General features: G+C 43.1%; 1 protein-coding gene across 2 annotated transcripts in view; it reads right to left on the reverse strand.

Annotated features, from left to right (window-relative positions):
• XPR1 (xenotropic and polytropic retrovirus receptor 1) overlaps nucleotides 1-20667 on the reverse strand; it is a 104205-nt gene that overhangs the window by 36480 nt on the left and 47058 nt on the right. The gene's annotated exons all lie outside the window — the stretch shown is intronic.

Here is a 20667-nt window from a genome sequence, read left to right on the forward strand (position 1 = left end):
ATAAAACAAAATAGAAAAAAAGAAGCTGTAGCAGAAGAACATATGAACAATTCTCTAAGTGGCTGCCATGCAAATATTTCTTCAGAGTAAATCCACCTTCTTTGCCATACAGAGAAAGAAGAGTAATCAAGTCCAAAGGGAACACATATTTGGCTGTAAAATGAATTTCACTGGGACAGAGAGGGAAAAACCCACACCTACAGGATCTTTTAAAAAAGACATCTCACATCACAAAGTCACCATCCTAGAAAAATCCCAGAGCTCCCACCATTGCAGCATATTCTGTGCTGGGACTGGGATACAGGTTTGGAACCTACCACAAGCACTGGTCTTGTTCTTGAAGAACAAAACTGGCCATGTAAAGTATTAATCCCAGCGTAGTAAACAATTGTATTTACAAAGAATGTGCCAAGCTTTTAAGTGAAGGCTTCATTTGACCTTCCAAGAGGACTCAGTGTCTCCAGCCACCATTCCCACCTTCTTATCATTGTAATCCTCCAAATAACAAACGTGGCACCCCAGCAAACTAAAATCTGCCCAGCGAGTGAATGGGAAACTGTGTGGAAACCACCTGCTTCCTTCCTGGAAAATAAAATATCCCTCTCATAAGCAAAGTTTAAAGGAAGAGTCCTAAATGATGGCAGATTCACAGTTTTCCCCACTGCTCTGGGACTATTTTAACTTTGGAAGCACTAAGTACAATTCTGATTCAACTCAAATTCTGCAATTAAAGCAGCAATTCAGTCAGTTTGATATTATAAGGAATATAGTGCAGCACCTCAAAGACAAAGTAAATTTTCTAATAATTTTTTAAAAATGTGTTTAACCAGTAAAAATAGAAGAATTCACACTATAATTACAAATGTTAGCACTGTCAAACACCTGGCGCAAAAGCTCCTAATGCTGAAACAAGGCAGACTCTTCATATCTATCAGCTACAGTTCCCGAATTCTCGCGCAGTTATGCAAACTAAAAAAGGTCAGTGTTATTACAAAGAGGAAAAAAATTAAAGTTTTATTACGGTCTTAATAAGGTCAGGAAATAGATTTTGAAATACACATTACTGAATTGAGATGATGAGCGTTCGCAGGAAAGTTTCACTCACCAGCAGATAAACACTGTGGATTGTCACAGAATCACAGAATGTCAGGGGTTGGAAGGGACCTCAAAAGCTCATCCAGTCCAATCCCCCCCATGGAGCAGGAACACCCAGATGAGGTTACACAGGAAGGTGTCCAGGCGGGTTTGAATGTCTGCAGAGTAGGAGACTCCACAACCTCCCTGGGCAGCCTGGTCCAGTGTCTGTCACCCTCACTGAGAAGAAGTTTCTTCTCAAATTTAAGTGGAACCTTTTGTGTTCCAGTTTGAACCTGTTACCCCTTGTCCTACCATTGGTTGTCACTGAGAAGAGCCTGGCTCCATCCTCATGACACTCACCTTTTATATATCTGTAAACATTAATGAGGTCACCCCTCAGTCTCCTCTTCTCCAAGCTCCAGAGCCCCAGCTCCCTCAGCCTTTCCTCACACGGGAGATGCTCCACTCCCTTAATCATCGCTGTTGCCCTGCGCTGGACTCTCTCCAGCAGTTCCCTGTCCTGCTGGAACTGAGGGGCCACAACTGGACACAATATTCCAGATGTGGTCTCACCAGGGCAGAGTAGAGAGGCAGGAGAACCTCTCATAACAAAAAAACTCCTTTTTCTTTTAGCATTAATTTCTAGGTAAAACCAACCCTCAAAGTAGCACTAACATATATTAAATGTAAACTTTAAATATTTAGAATTTCCTGATTTTTATGTTTGTGGCATTGATTTTAAACATCATGAATCTACAGACACTATATTAAATATATCTGTTCCAAACTCCAAGTTTTGACTCCCAAGGTCCCTTTATTGTCCAACAATTATACTTGCAGATTCACATTACACCCAAGGCTGGGGGCTCCATCCCTTGTGCAAACCACCCCCAAAATGATGGGGCTGTGACTCCTCTTGGCAGCCCCCAGGTGTCCTTAGATGCAGACTTTGCAGAGCCTCAGTCGCTCAGGCTCAGCTTAGTGCCTCAATCAGCCTAAAACACCAGAAGGATGGAAAATAACTCTGCTTTGGGGATGGGAATTTCTAACAGCAGAGTCACAGAAGTTGCAACATCCTACCCCGGGGCTCTACCAGCAAGACCTATTGGAACTTGCCTGCCAGAGCCATAATTCTTGACCCAACAGCCGCTAAACGCAAAACACAAACAGGCAGGTGAAGCAACTGAAGTTACCGCAAGATACTTAACACACAGAGATTTTATTCACTTAGCTGCCTGAAACTTTTCAAATAATAGTAATCGGGGCGTATCAAAACTGAGCTGACTCTTAAGGAAGGATCCAAAGGGCAAATTCTTCAGCCCAAAGAGTTGAGACGTCTCTAGCAGAAGAGCTTACCCATGGATGCTTTCTGACATGGGGTAGTCATCCTTCCCTGCCTTCAAAAATAAATCATGTAGAAATAAAAGCACAGAGCCTCAATGCTTTGCTGCTTCAGAAACACTGAGCCACTTCTATTATCCCTTGTTTCTAGGTTTCAGTAAGTTCACAAAGCAAAAGTAAAACCAAGCCAGTTTTTAAACTTCAGTCACTAGAACTATCTAAGGAACATTCCCCCCCAACAGACAAAAACAACAACAAAACAACAATGACAAACAAATAAAAACCCCAAAACACACAAACCAAAAAACCCACTCATGAGGAAGTGGAGTATACATTTTGTCCATGAAGTCAAGCATGAATATTTCTACACAATCAAAATATCACCTTTTAAGATAGCAAAAAGCTCAGCAAAACAATGTAGTGTTAAACAGACATAATGCCAAATAGATTAATAAATATCTTGTTTTATACATTATTGACCAGTTCAGGAAAGGATAAGTGTGTTAAACTGTCTGACTACTTCTGAAGTTTAGAAGAGGAGAAGGGGCTTTAAAACACAAACAAACGACTACTGGAAGACATTGTGAAAACCTTGAAATTACGAATGCAGGTCTCTGTTTCAACCTCAAAACATCGCTGACTCAGAGGAAAGCAAGTTCTATATAAACTATGCAAAATCCTCCTCCAAATGTCAAACGCCTTCTTACAAAAGATATTTTGCAGACCACGGTAGACGCCAGCTTAAAAAAATATAAATAAATAAAAATAAATCAGGATTCTCTGTGAAGAAAAGGTTTCCCCGTGGTCCTGTTCCCATTGCAGTTCAGTCATTTAGCTGCAGTAAGAGAGAAGTGCTGCCAAGGCTATTGCCTTTAGTTATTTATTCCCCCCAAGGCTAGGGCAGGACAACGTTCTTTTGCCATGAGAAAAATCACGGTGCCAGAAACCGGCCTTGGATTCAGGAGCTCCATGACAACAGAAGCTGTTTTTAAAAGGCATCCAGCTCTTGCTGCCAAGAAGGGTCGGCGGTAACCTTCCTTTTGTTCATTTTCTATAGTGCTAATGCTCCATTTACCCCAAGCCCCACGAAGTTGCCATGAACAAGGTTGCCAAGAAGATGGTCTGATCAATATTGCAGCTTCCCGACCTCACCCTCCCATGCAATTGCCTGCTGTGGAAAAAAGCAACAACAAAAACAACCCCCAAAACCAACACAGTGAGCCTGAAAGGTTCTTGCTTTTCCTTGCAAAGCCAAGTGGTGAACCAGCAGCAATCTGGATGTGCTCCCCTCTCGCCACACTTGGTAGTTTGCAGAGAGTTCGGATGTTGGCACACCTAAAATAGAACCTGAAGCTGAAAAATTAACATGTAAACTACATTCCTGGGCTCTCCCAAGCAATTATTTCTCAGGGCATCTGTCAACTGTTCATTTAATTTCTCATTTTCTGCAACTGCAGTATATATGATCGGTATCCCAGGCCGCTCTGCTTACTCACTTCCATGCAAGCAGACAGTAAAAGTTGCTGTCATTAGAACAGTGCCCTCTAAAAGTAACCATCAAACAAACAAAAAAACCTTCAGTCTTTATGACGCTGAACTCTAAGGCGCATTTAATTTCAAAAGATTAATTAGCTCTGTTATGAGATCGGCACAGGTGTAGTTCTCTGAATCACCACCTGTTTGCCACGAAACAGTTTTATCTGAGTAAGGTCATTTCAACGCTTCGGCTAGAAAGGAGGTAATTTTATTTATTAGTAGGGCTCTGCCATCTATTCAGTAAAACAAAAACAAAAAACAAATGTGTCAAACTCAACATTGGCATGAAACGTATCAAGTCATACTATGACAGGTGATCACAAGTTTAACATCAGCACCATCTTGAATACACTACATTTTTAACATTTTCCATGCCCTCTTGCTGACTAAAAGCTCAATAATGTCTGTAACAACAGAATAGGGCTCTGAAAAACTAACAAGATTTATAAGATAGTTCTTCTGTTCCCAGGTCTATGAAGACAATAACTGCTTGTATCAAACTGTGTAGTTCATAAATGCAAGGACAAAGATTACCTTTACACCTCTAACGCAGCATTCTCCTGTTTATCATGTTTCTTGAGGTATTTTTCCAAATAAAATGTTCTTCCACAAGGCAACTACGCTTGGGTCAGCTGCAAATTGGCCCAAGTACTGACAGAGCTTCCAATAAATCAATTACTCACCAGGCATTTTCATGTCTAATCTTGTGGCAAATAAAGTTCTGTATGAGAAAACTTTTAGGAGCTTAAAGTACAGATATAGAAGTTTCTTCCTAGGACATATTCTTGCTATGGGAAGAGGAAGGAAGTCAACTCTACTTGCAAGTAAGGACCATTTTGCATTCATGTTATTCCACATTAACTTCTCAGTTGCAGTTTGTACATACATGTGTAATGGTGTGCATCTCTCTTGGAATTTATTCCATCAACCCAAAAGTGGGCCTTGAATTAAAACACTATAAAATCAGCAAGAAAGCAGCTTCATGCACTAGCTAATATTAAAAAACACTAAGGAAATTCATAGCATGCCATATCTACTTTTCTAAACCATCACAGATGAGCTGCTCAGCGCTCCACTTAATGAATGCCTTAGCCCAAATTAGATTCAGTTATTAAATTATTTCCCTAAATCTAGTAATAAAAAATGACCACTCAGGTAGCAAATGAGGTTGGTATTGCCTGGACACGCAGCATTTATGTGTGGGTAGGGGAAGCAGGAGGAGAAAACTGCTGCAGGTCACCAACACAAGTTCTCTCAGGCTTTGGCTCACCATTTTGTTGTTTTTACCAATTAACCCAGAATTAATGGAATCGGTTTCAAAACACCCTTAGAAATTATGACTTTCAGCTTGGAAAAAATTCTGCGTCCTTATTTTTAGATTGTATCACTAAAACCTCATACGGAAACCAGCCAGATTCTTGTAGATGGTTTATTTAGCTGGAAAGAAGCAGCAACCTCCACAACACGCCTACAAGCTAGATATCCAACCAAGTATCTACTATAAATTATTTATATTGGTGACTCTGTAAGCATAGATTCCAAAGCAGTGACAGCATCCTGGTATGAACTTCAGGTGGAGAAGACACCGGCCATGCAGTAGCTAGATGTGACAATCCAGCTGTTGCCCAGCTGTCTGGCTATGAGCTTTGTAGGTCAAAGAGCATCAGGTTTTGCAGTCTACAGGGCAGCTGCACAGCTGTTCCACTGTTCTCTTCTTTAATCAAGTCTCCAGCACTCATGAGAAGCTTTTGTCAGCTCTCAGAGGGAAGTCACCAAGGCAAGAGCACGGCGGTGCCGTCACCGGGTTCTGCCGGCGCAAGCGCATCACCGCAACAACAGCCCCACAAAGCCACCTGTGCAATGGTGCTTCAAGGCTGACCTTTTTAAAAATTCTATTATTTCAGAAGACAAACATTCTAACCCTTCAGTAGAGAAGTAAAAAGCATGGCTGGGTTAATCCCGAGTATCTGAAAGTGGAGCTAAATAACTGCTTTCAACATAGCTGGGGTGGGGGTGCAAAAAGCCACAAGTGGGTTGGCACAGCTTTGGAGCAGAGATGACCCCAAGGCTCTGTAAAGCTTACATCCCAGCTGTCCCCAGTTTTGCTGTTATAATTGACCATTATTAGGCTGTTGTCTGAATTTGTAAGCTGCCAGCGTCATCTCAGCTTTGGGACTCTATTATGTCCTCAGTCCTTATTTGTGACCACGATGCTTCAACACTTTTATGACGTTTCGCATCTGCACCATTAGCAAAATCAATACTCCCAGCAGGATAACAAAAGCGAGGCTATGTGGCACCCAGATTTGAAGGACAGCTAGGCAGAAACTTGTGACAGAAATGAAGTAGATTAAGAGAAGCAGCACAAATGTCTAGTAATATTTTAAAACCTACAATAAAAATATTGTTAATACGGTATGACAGACCTGGATGTCAGGAGACATCATACAGTGACAGGACTCTCAAAACCTGCCTTGCCTGGGTTAAGAACAACCTTGAAACTCTTACTCTTTTCAAGAAGGAAAGTAAAGATTCTCTACATGTTTTTCCAAAAGTTTGCCAATATGCTGGATGAGAAATACCGTCACACAGTCAAGGGTTAAGAAAAGATGGTCAACAAGAGCTCTGACTCTAGATGAAATTTCACATTGACAACTACACATCCAGACTCCAAGGCAAAAGATGGAGAATACCGGGGCTGAGTTAGTCAGCGCATACTAGAGCCTGTCCAGACAAAATGGTCACCTATGCTCAGTTTAGACAAGTAACCAGTGATGCAAATGGAGATACCATGGTTGTGGAATTACCAGAATCACACCAGGACAATCCCCAGTTACACAACTCACCTGCACATTCCTCAAGCTGCTGATCTGCTGCCTCAGGTTCTGGATTTCATTTAAACAAGACAAGACAGCAGCAATTACGGTTGCACAAAAGACTGTATCACAGTTTACACATTTGAGCTTAAGTAATGCAGAGATACTCTGGCCTCTTACAGACAAGAAGTCCAAACTAGGCCACCAAACTAGGAGATTAGCAGTATATGTTCATGTTTTTAAAATCCACCAAATGGACCTCATGTAAATAAGCACAGCTGCGTTTGACACAGCTACAAAACAGCGTGGAAAAAACCTTCCTTCTGCTAGTTCACACGGATGGAAATAAGGATACTTCCCTAAGTTGCCCAACTTGGTCCTTAACCCAAGCACAGAAATGCAAACCAGAAGTCACAGCAGCACTGATAACTGAGAGCAGAGCTGTTGATTGAGTCAGGCACTCAGGGTTTAAATTGAACTTTTTCCTTGTATTTTCCTACCCCACGTTTTCCTTCAGCCTGGTGAAACTCGGTGAATTCAGCAAACCCTCTGCTGATACTGGTACAAGTGATTCAGCTCCTGATCTCTCAGCCAAGTGACATTTAAACAAATATATATGTAGGCTCGAGGAAAGGGAAGGGAAGATTTTCCCATAGATTTGGGGTTTTGGGTCAGCCCCCAGATCACAGATGGAAGAAATTACCACAGGGACTGGAAGCACAGCAGCAAGGGGCAATTGAAGGAAACTCAAATACTGAATACAGTAGAGATCCCTTGCCTTAGAACACACAAATACTCTTTCCCTGCCCCATTTCCTGAACAAAGGCCATACTTCATGGCACAGAAGGAGAAATAAGAGGAAACTTTCCAATCATTTTTTAATGTGCATTCATATCTATCAAGAAAGACATAAGCTTAATGAATGTTTTAATCAAGCAACAAAGGTTTCCGTCAGGACATAAAGCTTTATTATAAAAATGACTGTTTATGCTCCTTTTATTGAGTCTCCAGTTCTAATAGTTTTATTTCCAGAATTTTACTAAGCAATAACAATTACCTTCCCATTAAAACTGCACTGAAACCTTCAGAACACCGACATGACCAAAAACACAAGATGGGGATTAAAACAAAACGGAGCAATTACAGCTAGTTAAAGGAAGGGTGATAAAGTGCACTTTTAAAGTCTTGTATTATTAAATAAAGCTTTTCCTTCCCATGAAAATCGCATGAAGATGGAACGATGGGGAATTTTGGCGGCAGTTCCGACTGCCCTTTGTGTCCTCTCTCACACACCTGATGCCTCTTCCCTTGTCCTGGAACTGCTGCTCATTCGAGCCAACTGTGAACCAAAAGAACCATTAAACCCCTAACTGATCAATAAACAAGTTTCTATTCTACAATTCTTGTGGTTTAGTACCCTGAAGCAGCTCATCACAGGTAGGGAGCAGTGTGAAGGAGATTGCCCCTCTGGCAGCAGCCACCTGTTAGACTGATTTAACTGGAATATCAAATCATCCTCCCTTCAACTCACGTCTGTCTTGTGATGGGAGATGATGAAGAGCGTTACCCCACGGCTCAGCTGACAAGAAGACGTTGGTGAAGCCAACACAACTCACTGGAGTTGCAATCACATGCCTGTACCCTTGATACAAACACAGCAAACGTCTCGATTATTAGTTAAACAGATTGAACATGTTCAGGCTTTGGTCTTTTCCTCGGCAGCACCTTACGCTCCTGCCAACGCTCCAGCAGCACGTCTGCCTCTCGTCTTCTTCTCAGACTCCGGAATGATGTGTTCATGGGGAAGAGCCTGCCCACCTTGGATGCAAAATACCCAGTTCAATGTACCCCAGTGCAAATGATGATAAAACATTTTTGAGGTACTTTAGTGTATTTTAACTAGGAATTAGAAGTTCTTTTAGTGTAAAATGCTTAAAAAAAAATAAGCTGGAAAACAAAGTAACATAAGAATTAATGGTGACGTGGCGTTACAAAAGTGACTGCAGCAACATCTTGCTATGCCAGCTATACCGCGACCTCTGAAACAGGCAATCCTTTGTCAAAGTACTCATGGGTACGATGGTTGGTCACTGTCCCCTCCATGGGTGTCCTTACAGGGATGTCTTCTCAAAACACCTGTGCTGACAGGTATTACCTGTACCGGGGATGCTCTGCACATGACTGGTCCACATTTCCATTCGTTGCCTCGCAGACACTTTCCTTATCCACAGCCCCCACAGGGCAGGTGACACTGTGCATGAAAGCCACATATAAAAACTAGGAAGAAAATCTTCTCCCCAGAAAAGAACTGAAAAGGCTGAACAGGGTTCATACGTGTGTGCTGCGACAGGCAACCTGTCACCCACTCATCTGAAGAACAAGATAAATGCAGGGCAGAATCATCTGGAAATGTAATTCAAGTCTTGTTCTTCCAGTGCTTTCCCCCGCCCTTACTTTATTTCTCCCTCCCTCCATCAAACATCAGTTTCTACAGTATGTATATATACGCTATTTTTCTTTTTAAATTGCTGGCAAAACATCATGTTGTGTGCGAGCAAGTCCTACAAGAAAAGTGCTAATTTATGCTGAAAATAAGATGCCCAGAAACTATCAACAGCCACCACTGCACACGCAGCCTGATCAGCAGATCTGTGCTTCGCCAGCCAGGGCACCCACGTTTGCCCAAACTGAGACTCGTGTAACCTCAGCAGTTCTGCTCTTCAGCGGGATCTGCAGGTGGTCACCAGCAGGATACACGCTTCAGGAGCTTTAGGAAATACCATCTTTCAGCATTAAAACCATTCAGGCTCCTTGCGTGGGTGCTCTAAGAGCTCCCCACGAACATCTGGCTGCCCACCGAGTGCTCAAAGCTGCAGAAACCAGACACACATCAATTCTTCTGGATTCATAACTAACACGGGAGTAAAGGCATCAAATCAGTTTTTACAAAACCTCACTTTGGACTCAAGCACTTCTTTGAGAGCCAGTCCTTGTGCCCAGCAATCTCAGCTGCTCTGGTACAAGTGTGCCATGAAACGGCGATGGGCTGGAAAGGTTATTCACAACCTGCCTGGGTTCCCCAATGGACAGTGTCAGGCAGCTGTGAAAACATGAATGAGGGGCCAAGATAAGAGCTAAAACAAGCAGCAAGGTCAGTTTAAGGCAGAACAGGGAAAAAGGCAAGCTCTGACTACAGAGGTAGTGTGAAGAGTGCCTCAAAATATTTTTTTCAGCTTTTTAAACCCAGTTATGTCATCCTGCTGCAGATAATTGAGTATTTACATTGGCAAATGAAAATCAGGACTGTTTAGAACAGCAGAATCGTCACAGAATGGTTTGGGTTGGAAGGGACCCTTGAAGACCATCTCGTTCCAATGCCCCTATCATGGGCTGGGACACCTTTCACTAGACCAGGTTGCTCAAAGCCACATCCAACCTGGCCTTGAACGCTCCCAGGGATGAGGCATCCACAGCTTCTCTGGGCAGCCTGTTCTCTTCTCCATACTAGGCAGAGAGCACGTACCTCTGTGTTACCAAAGCAAAAATCACCCAAAGTGCTTCAAACTGTTTCAATAAAGCCTTCACATGACAAGAATTTCTGTCAGGGAACTCCTCAGCTTTCTCCTTGTTCTCCTCTGCTGCCGCACATGGAGCTGGTAACCTCAGAGCCAGCACCACCTCAGAGCTCTCAAGAACATTCTGCTCAGTCGCTGGCATCTGTTCTCTGCCTCGCACAGCACCCCAGAAACTGCCATTTCACACTTAGCCGGCAGTCCCCCTCACAAAGCATCCCACGTGGGTACTCACCGGGGTTGGCAGGGCACTGAACCACCTGCTGGGACTCTGCACAGCAAAGGACTGAGCTCAAGATAAAACACTTTGCGGTCCGGGACAGTCATTTATTTCCATTGCTGCTGACAAAACTGTGAGAATCTCGAGATGGAGATACTACCTCCTCCCATAGGTTCCCAGCAGTGACACTGAAAAATCTTTGGGGAAACGGTGTAATTAAGAGCATTATCACTTCTTAAACATACAGGGAGGAGCAGAGCATCCCTTCTGATCCTACTGCAGCAGAGACAGGACGGGGTGTAGATGGGGCAGCCCGGCCCTGCGCACCACACGGGGTCCCAGGAGAGACCGGCTGGGTTGTGTTTGTCTGAGGGGAGGAGGGAATGGGAATTACAGCTAATTGAAATCATTTTGCATAATTGGAGCTGATAAGAGACCTACACCCATCACTCCAGGAAGTCATTTGCATCTTTCTAACAATTATAGCACATATAAAATTCAGACATTAAGCAAAGAAATAGAAACACTAATGCTGGCGGTACAAAACAGGTGAATAAGTGAACCACCAACATTAAAGGAAAAAAAAACACGCTACTTTTAAACCTATTTTCAGACACAAGAGAGTATTTTTTGTTGGCGATATCAGAAGGGGGTGGGAGGGGGAATGACAAAGGGCAGATTAACAAAACTGTGTCTTGGGGAAGACTTCAATTAATATTAAAAGCAATCAGAATGACAAAACAAATGATGCAGAACCAACTACAGGCTCCCCATATGGAGGGCAGCAAACACACGGTACGAAAACAAGTCTACTTTAAACGTGCTATCAATGGCTTAATTTCCCCCCAGGGAGCGAACACGACTCAAATTCATTTTTCCTTTTTTATTTTACCAGCTATTAAAAGCAAACAGTTAGCAAAAATATAATAAGCAAGCAATTATCAGATGAAGAAAAAACATGTTTCCAGGGTATCTCAGAGAAATGACACGATACTTGAGAGCTGCTCTGTGCAAGATTTTACCAGGGGACCTTTACAGCCAGAGCATGTTCAGCTCTTTCTGACTTCCTTGGAAGAAGCAAACATAACAGCTTTTAAATTCTCATCAGTGATTACATCAGTGTCTTCCTAAATGCTTTGCACAATTTGAAACAACATTTTTCTTTTTAAATGATACATGCCTAGTTCAAAAACCACTAAAAGCATTAAGCTAGCTGCTTGTCTACTCAAGGCAGTAATTCTTCTGTTTTAATTCTTGCGTTATTACAGTGACAGATGTTGTAAGATCCTCACGGCATTACAAAGCCTACCCCAGGTTATATTCCTCCTCCTCACACATGTGCACGGACACCCAGCTGAGCCCCACCCGGCTACTCATTAAAAAATATGTATTAAAGCAATTAGACCGTGCCCGGAGACACTGTGGTAAATTCAAGACAAGCAGGAGTTCCCCAGCGCAGGTCTCCACAAGTTTGGGGTTGGTTTCTTTCAAAACCACGTTCAAGTAGCATCCCTTGCCTTCCCTTATTCTCAATCCTGGGCTTAAATGGCTTGTTTAAACCCAATTCAAGTAAAAGTAGCATTCCTCAGACAGCACTTCGCAATCGCAAGTTTTGCTGTGATTTAGGTACATGGAAGGAATAAGCCACAGCTCAAATGTCCTCCCTTCCTTCAAGGGAAGATGCTCTTTGAAAGGGATTGATTTGAAAGCCTGTGCCCACTTCAACCCTTCAACAGAGCTACTGTGTTCAAGGGGTAATTTTAGTTTAAGATTAAAATGCAACAGAGACAAGGACTGCACTTGTTTGTCTGTCTGTCTTCCAAGCTGATCTCTTTCTTTTTGCACAGCACAAGCCCCAGGCCAGAAACCCCAGGGCTGGGTATCTCCTCTTGGAGCATCCCTGCCAGACTGGAACTGGAATCCTTTTCAAAAGGAGTTTTACACCCCAAATGAGAAGAAAGATTTAAAAGGCATGTGATTCCCACCCCACTTCCCTCAGGCTCAATGCACATTGCCGCTGGCACTTGGTAAATAAAAAGGCAAAAGGAACCATTCAGTAATTTCTATTGCTTACTGAACAAAACCTGGTGGGAAGGGAATACACAAACTGCAGAAGTGACTGCCAACAGAAAGGTTTTGCATCCAAACACAAATTCTAAGTATGCTGAGGGTAAAAAAACAGAATGGCCCAACTTCCTAAGTCACCTCTTATTTAGATTTCAAAGAATGCATTACAGAGCCACCACAATTAATTCTATTCTACACCTATTTGTGACAGTGGCAAAGAGCCTGAATTTTAAGTCCCAGTTGCAGTATCGGCTGTGCAAAGGGACTGAATAACAATATTTGTAATGAACTTGAATAAATCATCTGTGGATATCTTCCCAAAGAAACCTGCTTTACCTTCAAGTTGGCACAGTCACCAGAGATCCACGGGAGAGACACTAAAACACCCTGCAACAGAGGTTAGAAACCAGCTAAAGTAGACAAGTTACAGCACATAAGTTCGGGATTAGGATGAGCAACCTCAGCCTTACTCTGTAGTATCCCATACAACAAAAAAATTCAATGAGGAGGTTTGAGTGTGTCGCTGTTCTAGAGAAAAAGCTGGGGAGAAATATACAAGACACTTCAGATATCAGGGACCCATTTCCCTCTCCATCCTGCCTTTACATTTGCTGACCTCTAAACATACCTACATCGCCTTACACACCGGCACTTTCTCTGTTAAAGGTAAATGAAATTAAGCATGTTTTGCTGTCAAAAAAACCTTGCCTGCCCCTGCAGCAGCTAACAAGATACTGCCCGCTTTGAAGCTACGGTTGGTTTGAAACCTTGTTCCTTGCAAAACCCGTCCAATGAAGACTGCTCCTCATTTAAAGTACGGGTGGCACAAATGGAGCTCGGAGCTTTGTCCGCCAAGCGTTTGAAAAGCTTTTGCCATGCTCCGATGAACCTGGACACAGCGATGCTCGTTCCGGCCATGCCACCCATGAGGCACTCTCCTTATAACAGCCAGGCCCAAAAATGTTATTCTCCCTCCCCAAATCCTGCTTTTAGCTTTGTGGTCATGTCCTCACAGAAGAAATGTTAACACAACAGATGACCGTAGCGTCCAGAAGCACTGCTCATGTAGCTGGCACGCTGCTAATCAAGAGTTGGAGCAGATGGAATGCAAATCTCCCAGCGAGGGGAGACCAGGAGGCTGTCACCATCCCGCTCCGACAACGTAAATGAGCTATTATCAATTAGGAGCTAAATTCAGGCAGAATTTTGGTGAAAGGCAACACTTCAAGGTGTTTATGGGGAACTCAATCTGCTCCATTTAAAGGAACCCGCCATGTACTGTAAGGCTATTCTGCGCTGTCATTTCTGTCAGCAAAGCATCAGCGCAAGCTGTTGTTGTCCCGTTTTATATTTCCTGCAAGGATTTTAATTTAAGCTCTAGGCAAATTAATCCAGTAACTACAAATACAGAGAGGACGGCCTGAAAGGTAACATGCTTTTCTTCTCACAATAAGGTGTTTTTTCTGGCAAGTATTTCAGAGGATGGAATCAGCCCCTCTTCAACAGCAAAAGACAAGAAGAATGGAAAAAGCACCACCCAAAAGTCACATGAAAATAACATTTTGCTACAGCCATGCTGGTCTATACCAGCAAGCCACAAAGAACCAGCTTCAATAGGTTTGGGGGTTTCTTTTAAGCATATTGCACACAAGAAGCATTGAAGCTGCCCCAGTTCATTCACTCAATTGATTCACCAACTGTTCTGAAACATGAATAAATATGTAAGAGGCTACTCTACTCTAATTAGTGACATTCAGTGAATCTAACAACAGAGGCTAGACCTCCAGCCCCTGCATTTAGCTCTCCCTTGGGAACTGAATAGCAATCAGGTACGTAATGCAGGGATGGCTTCTTTTTTTTCTTCCTATTTAAGATAGAAAATAAGGGAAGTGAGGCGAGGAGATAGCATAGAAAAAATAATTAAATCCTTAAACCCTGGCAAATGGTCTAAACACGCTTAAAGAACTGCTTTAAGGGGAAAAAAAAAAAGTGATTAGAAAATAGGGAGAAGGAATAAAGGAAAAATAAAACTGAGTCCAATTGCAGAAAACATGAAGCAGATGATGCATTTCCTATGTGATAGCTTAAACAAGTCCCAAGGCACACCTCCTAAGTCCATCAAATACCAGATTTACATAAAATCATTAATTCATTACAGTCATGAAAGAGAAGAGGGATGGGTTAGGATGGAGAGGATGGAATGAATGAAGCGAAAATTCAAACCAGAGACACAAGTAAAATATCCATATGTATGTCCGTAGAGCTTTCTGAAAAGGACAGATACACAACTAACCTCCAAGAAATTTCTCAAATGGCAAAACCTTCAAAGTTTGCCAACACTACAACACCGTGGCTTTGAATATACAGCAAAACGTATACATGATAGCAATGCCACTTGTACGCCTGCACTCTGCAGTGATACAGAGGGAAACTGCTGACCCCTGACAAGAGCTGTTTGCTTCTGATTTGGTTTCCATCACCCCGAATTAGAAACACGGCCTCTATTCCTGCTAAACCTGCCCGAGGGCGCCAGGTCTCACCCACCTCTTTTGACCCACTGGAGTCAACTCCGCTTTCAATGAATCTTCTTGCCGTATCCCTGAAATAATGGTGGCTTTAAACCAAAAAGTAACTCAAAATATTAAAGCCCCCTGCAAACTCACATACACCACATGAATTAATTTTCAGGTTTCTTTGCTGTTTTAGCACTTGACTCACACGCACGCCCTGAAACCGCAATTCTGGAGCTCTGAATCTGCCCCAAGAGCTGGTGTTATCACTGCAATCCCACCACACGACACAACTGGTCTTACAGACGGCTGCACTATTTTTAAAGCGGAACATGGATGTATTTTCCCCTCTTTTGCCAAACAAGTACATGAAATGTGCCACATGGCAGGTAGCACGCAGATGACAAAACAGTTAGAATTCAGCAGAAATACAAGATGGGATTGCCAGGATGCCAACAAGTCTGTGTCAAGAAATACACTGATACCTACTGCTACAAAAACTTTGGCGTATCTCTGCTCTCCAGAGGTGATAATTTCCACAATTGCTACTACTTTTGTAATCTCACATTCAGTTGGATAAAGGGGAAATGGACCAAAAGGACCAAAGGTGTGTCCCAGGTATTGGATGCAAACTTATCCAATCTGATGTGTCTGTCTTAACAGCTCAGATGCAGCAAGAAGCCACCACCATTTTTGAGACTATTAGAGGAGGAACTGCTGACACAAAGGAGAAAGCTTCTGTAAGGAACAGACTCAGCACATACAGCTCATTTTGGGGAAAAAGTGTGACTTTGGAGCTCACCTAAGAAGCACTTACAGGCTGTCACATATACCCAACACTGGATACAGCAGAAGCGAGTCTGAGAAAACCCTGTGGGATGGAACACAAGTCTTCATACAATTAAAGGGTCTAAAATTCGCAGCCAGGACCAAGCTGAGCATTTGCTACAATCACCCCATCATCTGAGAGATGGTTTTGTGCTAATATACTCAACAGCTATAGAACAAAGATACTCATGAGACCTATGGGCTTTGTATCATACAACTACAAGAGAACATGTAGCAAAGGCAGGAGAGACAAAAGGTAGACAATACAATGCAAATATGTTTAAGGGGAACTGTAATAATTTATTGGGGAAAAAAAACACAGCCTTCCTTTTCTAAGGGCTGCATGGGTTCCTGGCCTTAAATTCAGATAAGCCGTGCCTAACCCACAAGCCGAGTCCTCCTTTGGCAGCGTTTGAGCAGCCCTGGAGCCGCAGCCACAGAGCACAGAGCTCAGCTGACAGTATCGGTGACACCGGATTGTTTTCAGGGACAGGAGAACACCCACAAGGCACAAAACACAACTACACACGGGCAGCCTCTACACAAAAAAGTCGCTGATGATTAAATCAATCTTGCTTTTTAAGAACAAGCTTGAAAAGACCAATTGGAGCGGCTGCTGCTGAACTAATGGATGTGTTTGCTTTTGTGTTTATTGTACAAGAGCAAATGTAGGGAATTTATGGCAAGTAACATTTTATGAGGAAGTGTATTTGCAGCTAACTTTAATGAATTTTATCATTTTAATTTCAAAATGCAAAAGCAAACACAAGGGTTCACTAACACATGACCTCGCATGCCTCATTAGCACGTTGTTTAACACTACTTAAGAAATGATCCTGAAATTGTTCTTTAGTACCCACATACTGTGTATCTCTCCTCATGAGCGGCTCCATTAGCACTGAAAAACAGAAAATAAACTAATTCCCTGCAAATGCAGTATAAATACGTACCGCCTCTGCAACCACTAGTAACAAAGATTTAACAGCGACAGCCCATGTGAACGTATTTCGAACACTCACAACATAAGGTTTCAAGTAGGCACGTTTGGCAAGAATTAAACGATGTTCCATAAAAGGTGATGGTGTATTCAGGTGACATTTACACTTTTAGAAATGCTACCGATACTGAGAAAAGGCTTGTAACGTTGTAAAAAAGAGATTTTATTATTTCAAACAAGTGCTTCTTATTTTGAGAGGTAAACTACTTGGCAAAACAAGTGTTTCTTGTGAACCATAGCCTCCTGACCCAGAATCCTCTCTGAAAATTGTTATTATTTTATTATAATGAAATAGTGACATCATTTTCAGAGCCTGAAACTGTAACGCTATCAAAAGACATGCTGACAGATAACCCAGTGCCATCGACTATTAAGCCTGACTGCCTTCAACAAGACTTTGACAAAGTCTCAATGAAACAACCTCTACATCACCACGGTGTTCATTAGGGAGCCAGCGGTGAGCGGAGATACAGAAAACCCCCGAGCAGCTGCAGCGGAGGAGTTTGCATCTGTTTTACCGATGGGTAACCACAAAAATCACATCATTTATTTCACCAGAGGTCAGGAAAACAGCCAGCGGAGCAGAGGCGAGCGCTGGAGCCACTCCAGCACAGTAAAACTGAAGCCCAGATGCTGTCAGTAGATGAATTCAGATGCGCTTGGGTCTGCTAGCCCGGAATCCTTCACTGCTGCTACCCACAGGCATGGAATCTATGTGAAAAGGGGCAGAAAAGCCATAAACACAAACTGGGAAACACGTTCTACATCAGGCTAAGAGCTATACCATTATGATATTGTGCTTGAGAAACAACAAGTGATGGAGACACACACACATTCCCAAATATCGACGGTGACACTTAACAGGGAGATAAAACTCTACTTCTGCAGTAAGTCTGGGATGGAGGAACAGACCTTTCCCAGGAGGTGGGAGGGCAAAATCACAGAGGTGGATCTTTACATGAGTTTAAAGCAATCTTTCCAGATAAATTAGTTTCTAAAGAACCAGAAACACCCTTGCTTTGCAACGGCAAGAAATAAGGTTCTTGCAAACTCTCTCGCCTTTTTTTATTTCTTTCTTCCATATGTAGAATCATTAATGGATCCTCCATCTGCACTCGCAATTGCTCTTAACATCTGCGGAGCCTGAAACAAAGATGTTCTCGGTGAGCTGCACTCCTCTTCTGGCAAATTGCAGAAATGAAACGCCAAATGAGCCTGGTGACATCTTTGACCCGTGACAATATGGCAGGTTCTTGGAAGGAAATTCCTCGATGCAATCAATACAGGGCTATAAAACCCTGTCAGCTTTGCTATCGCTCAACAGAAGGACTGGATCAGCAAGACAAAAGAGACAGAAAACTCAGTCCCAGGATATGGGAAGGTATGGAAAAGAGTGGACTGTTCCGGCTGCAGGAATACAACCTGCAGGAAACACGTGCAGTGAGAGGAGACGGCACGGCGAGCCCTGCTCCTATGTCTCCTGAATTCCCACAGCTGGGAAATGGGACAAAGCTTTCTTTTGGAAAAGAAACACAAGGCTGTAATCTATAAAGAAATCAATATATCATTTTAAGAGTCACTTTCTTCCCTCATTTTACCTGCCTGCTGCACAGTCCTGGCACACCCTGTCACTGCTGATGGGTAATTCCCTTTTAAACTCGGGACGCACGAATGGGGATCGTGAACACACAGGTCCTTCTAACAAAGAACACTCTCCCATCCACGTGGGATGGGGATGTTTCACTATCATTTCCATCAAAACAATATTCTCAAGGCTACAGTATCTCCCAGCGGCCTGTACTTAACTCACGCAAAGATGTTTTGTATGCACAGCAGCCACGTGAGAAGGAGCAGGACATGGCTAAAGAGCACCGATATAACAATTTCCTCTCTCTTACGTTCCAATAATAATCTGCATTGGCAATTCCTGACTTCTGCAGGTTTGTGCAGACCCTTCCTGCTTTTTATGAGGTGTTTTTAGGAGGGCTACAGGCTTCCTCAACAAGCTACCAGCAAATGATGCATTCGCAATCCTCTAACGCTTGCTATTGTCTCTGCTCCCACTCGCTTAAAATTCCTACGGGATACCGACATATTTCAATGGTGCTTTAATAATAGCCTAATAATTGCTCCAGACAATAACTTACATTGTATTGAGACCTCGCCTGTGGGGGGAGGTGGGTAGGAGGGGTTGCCTTGGTAACAGTGAAAAAAATAATATGGCAAATAGAGATACGGAAGGACACGAGCTGATCCATTTGCTCCCTGCTCAGAAATCCATGGGAAACAGTGACACGGGCAAGAAAGTGAGGCTCTTCTGGTCAGAATGTGTAAATAGCATTAAAACTCAGCTTATCTGGAGGTTTAATTAAGGCGTAGGTAAAGATGCCACGACGATTTATGCAGTGAGGGCCAAAGGCAGCAGACACTACAAATTCAGTGTGCTATTAAAACTGGTTCTCAGTCTCAGTAAGATGGAAGTTTGTTGTCTGAACAGCTTAATTTTAAGTGCTGGAGTGAAGGTAATGAGGTCAGTAAACTCGGATGCTCCAAGCTTGTGTTTTCTCTTTGCTCTATTCCCATCAAGTTGGCAGCTTTCTTCAAAAGACATCAACATTGTAATATATAGTAACTCAGACTCAGCTTTTAAAACATGGCAAGGATTGCTGCTGTATGGCTGAAAATAAACATGCACAGACTACACATTCTTGCATTTGTCCTACAGAGCAGAAAAAATACCTCTTGCAAGTGCAAACAACCCAGCTAATCCCTCCATGTTGTTTCTGTCTCCCAAATCTGCAGAAAAACTGGCTGCTCACCAGGAAAGAGCATTTAAAAAGAGGGCTGTGGCTATTAGTGACATAATGGCTCACAGGTTCGTGCTCCTCAAAGTGACAGCAGTAGACAGAGCAGACAGGAGGAGATCACATTAATGGATGTATTAAGGCCAACACAACCAGCAAATTGCAGAGGCACAGCCATGGCCAGGAGCCGGGCAGCAAAGCTGCCACTGGAAAGGCTCCCCTGTCACTTTCTCCTTAGTTATCTCAAATCTAATGCATTTTCCAAAGCTTGACAAGAAGGACAACAACTAATAAAATTCTAGCCCCACGATGCCATTTTATGTCCATCTGTTTCTGAGAAGCTATCTATGGCTCCATGTTGTTACATGTACCATGAACATAGAATCATAGAACAGTTTGGGTTGGCAGGGACCTTCAAAGCTCCCCCAGTGCCACCCCTGCCATGAGCAGGGACATCTTCACCAGCTCAGGTTGCTCAGAGCCCTGTCCAGCCTGGCCTGGGATGTCTCCAGGGATGGTTCATCCACCACCTCTCTGGACAACCTGGGCCAGGCTCTCACCACCCTCAGTGTCAAAAATTTCTTCTTCATGTCCAGCCTGAATCTCCCCTCCTTTAGTTTAAAACCATCACCCCTTGTACTATCACAACAGGCCCTGCTACAAAGTCTGTCCCCATCAGATTCATGCAGGTATTGGTGATCACACGGGTCATTGGTGAGAATCAGTGTTGATGAAGGAAAAGCAGGGACATGGTGTCAGGAGCTGCAGATGGGGCTCAGCCCTGCACCAACAGGGCAGCTCAAGGAGGGACACGACAGGCGAGAAACATCAATGGTAGGAGAGGCAGGAGGCTCTCAAAGGACAAAGAGCTCCTCTGCAAAGGAAAATGGCACCAGCTG

Source organism: Nesoenas mayeri, assembly GCF_963082525.1.
Source record: "Nesoenas mayeri genome assembly, chromosome: 8".
Lineage (NCBI taxonomy): Eukaryota > Metazoa > Chordata > Aves > Columbiformes > Columbidae > Nesoenas > Nesoenas mayeri.